At 45.6% G+C, this 3,149-nt stretch overlaps 1 pseudogene across 1 annotated transcript; it reads left to right on the forward strand.

Annotated features, from left to right (window-relative positions):
- Positions 1 to 795: 795 nt before the first annotated feature.
- Positions 796 to 2,781, forward strand: LOC308634079 (neuropeptide Y receptor type 4-2-like; annotated as a pseudogene). The gene is made up of 2 exons: positions 796 to 816; positions 1,670 to 2,781. The product of its transcript is annotated as a neuropeptide Y receptor type 4-2-like (transcript).
- Positions 2,782 to 3,149: the final 368 nt, after the last annotated feature.

The raw sequence follows: 3,149 nt of genomic DNA on the forward strand, positions 1-3,149 counted from the left end.
CTTGCTTTTCTACCTCAAATTTTGAACTTTGTGTTTCATCCTAGTATATTTCCTTGTGTCATGTTTAACTCCAAATAGTGCTTTTTGCTAGAAAACCATAGGGCTGGCAAAACTGTCCTGCCTCTTGAAATCCAGAGCCTAAATAACCACATTGTAAGCAGTCAGGAGAATTCCTGATTTGACCTTATAAGTGGCTCATTTCTATAAGTTAAATAAGACTCATCTCTATAAGTCAAATGTACAATGAGTGACATTTATAACAGCTGATAAATTGTTATTAATCTATGTCTAATCTGACCTCATTCTGTAAGAATTGCCTTTAAGTTAGAAGTTGCTCAGGAAGGACACAGTTATGTTAAAAAAAATACGTCTTGCTAATATTAGGGAATTATAGAATATCTCAAATAGGTTGGTCCTCCACGAATAGTGTTTCTCAAAATAGGGCCAGACAATCGTGTTCATCAGAATCCCTTAGGACACTTGTGAAAATATGGATTCTTGGGCCCCATCCCAGACTCACTTAATTGTATTCCAGGGAGAGGAGCCCTGAAATCCGTACTTTCAATAAATAATTTTGATGTTTAATGAAGATTGAGAACTGGGACCTTATGGGCCTCAACTGTGTGGTGGGTTATAGTGATGCATGCTGTGATAGGGCAGGGGACTCTTCAATGTCAAAACGTCTGTCATTGGCATTACTTCTTTGAGGCTCTTGAGTCCAAATTCCAGCTTAATATTGGAGTGGTCCCTTGTGCTGAGGAGGCTCCAGGGAGAATGAAGAGCCTGTGGCAAGGCATGGAAGTGTGGAACTACCTGGTGCGTTTAGGAACTGCAAAGTACATCAGGTGACTTGAGCATACACACGGTGTGGGATCCAGGGAGAGTGATGTCCTTGGCCAGGTATTCATGAACAATAATGAGAGCAGATATACACTGGTGTGCTGGTGAGCTAGTATTTGCACACCTGAAAGTCATCACCTTTGACAAGTTGTCACCTGAGAAATATGGCTGGCATCGAAGTTAGGGACTGAGACCAAGAGGGTGCATTTTGTGTTGAGTTCCAAGAAATTCTTCTGTCCTAAAGAGCATGAAGTGAACAGAAACCTTTATTGTTGCCTCCAAATGGTAAAATGTGTCAAGGGGTTTTCTGAACAATTCTGCCTCTGAACTCTGCATACAACTCCCCAACTACTTTATCATCAAAACAGATGAATTCTGAGGTAAGAAGGAATGTATGGAACAGATTCTGGCATCACACAGACCTCGGTTTGTATCTGGGACCCATTTTTTATTAATTGTGTGGCTGGAGGCAAGTTGCCTCTCGTCTCTGAATCTTAGATTCCTCATCAATGAAATGGGTTGATATACACCTTTCAGAGTAAACCAGCTAACATATACAAAACAAAACACATGATCCCCAACATGCAAAGTGCTTCCTAGAAGGTAATGACTATTAGATGCCAGTCTCTTCCCTTGAGCCTTAGGTTATAGCTCCTATTGTTCCAGTTCCTTGGGTGACAGCTCCTATTGTCCGTTTATTGGGACGGAAGCAGCTAAGAACCTTCTCCGTGGACCCTACTTCTCCCTGGATTCCATTCTGGAGGCATGAGCCCTGAGTCCCATTTGTCTGTCTGCCTCACAGGCTTCACCTGTGAAGTGGGCTGCTTAGTTCAAGAGCTCCTGGGAACTTCTCACATCCACCCTGAACACCTCTCACTTCCTGGCCTTGTTCTTTCCAGGATCCCCACAGGGTGAAAACAGGAGCCAACCCAAGCATGTCCTATATCACTTCTCTGACCACTGCCAAGATTCTGCGAACCCGACAGCTTTCATCAACACTTTCTACCATTGTGGGGTCCTAGGAAACCTTTGCTTGATAAGGGTGATCATGAAGAAAAGGAGAAGAACAATGCTATCGATCTGCTCATTGTCAACCTGGCCTTCTCTGACCTCCTCGGGTGCTTCATCTGCCAGCCACTCACAGGACTACTGATTGGATCTTTGGCAAGGTCCTTTGCAAGATGCAAGCCTTCATCCAGTGTGCGTCAGTGACAGTCTCCATCCTCTCACTTGTCCTTGTGGCCCTGCAGAGGCATCAGCTCATTATCAACCCAACGGGCTGGAAGCCCAGCATCTCCCAGGCCTCCATGGGAATTGTGGCCATCTGGCTCATTGCCTGCTTCCTTTCCTTGCCTTTTCTGACTAACAGTATCCTGGAGAATGTCTTCCACAACAACCACTCCAAGGCTCTGGATTTTCTGGTGGACAAGGTGGTCTGTACTGTATCTGTACCACCATCGCATTAGCTGTACCACCTTCTTGCTTCTCTTCCAGTACTGCACCCTTCTGGGCGTTATTCTGATCAGCTGTGTACCTAACTACCAGCTCCTGTGGAGGCAGGGGTGTGTGTTCCCCAAGGGCACCTACAGCTGGCAAGATGGGCAGATGAGAAGGATCAGCTGGATGCTCATGGCAATGGTGGCTGATTTTGCCATATTCTGGCTGCCCTTGTATGTGTCCAATACCCTGGAGGAATGGCATCATGAAGTCATCCCTGTCTGTCACAGAAACCGCATCTTCTTGGCGTGCCACATGATTGCCACAGCTTCTACCTGTGTCAACCTGTTAATTCATGTCTTTCTCGATGCCAACATCAAGAAGGAGGTCAAGACCCTGGTGCTGACCTTCCAACAGAGTTCCCCCTTGGAGGAGTTGAGCATTTGCCCCTGTTCACAATGCTCTGAGTCTTTGAGGCTAAGTGGAAGATCCAACCCCATTTAAAGAGGCCCTAGGTTTCTCTCTGCTACTTTCAATTTAGCTAATTGGACATGCTGCAACCTGGTGGTGGCAGCCCCATTGTTCAGGCATCTTTTTTCCTGCTGTGTCTAAAAGACCCAACCCGAACAATTGTAGAGGAGGAAAGGTTTATTTAAGGGCTCACAATTTCAGCGTTCTCAATCCATAAACAGCAGGCTCCATTCCTCATGTCTTGAGATGAGGCAGAAGATCATGGCAGAAGACTGTGGTAGAATAAACCAGCTCACATGAAGATCAGGAAGCAAAGAGAGAGACTCTACACCCCAGACATAAAATATATACCCCATAGCCACGCCCCCAAAGAACTACTTCCTCCAGTAACACCCCACCTG

Source organism: Spermophilus citellus (assembly GCF_964194105.1).
Source record: "Spermophilus citellus genome assembly, chromosome: 15".
In the NCBI taxonomy this organism is placed as follows: Eukaryota; Metazoa; Chordata; class Mammalia; order Rodentia; family Sciuridae; genus Spermophilus; species Spermophilus citellus.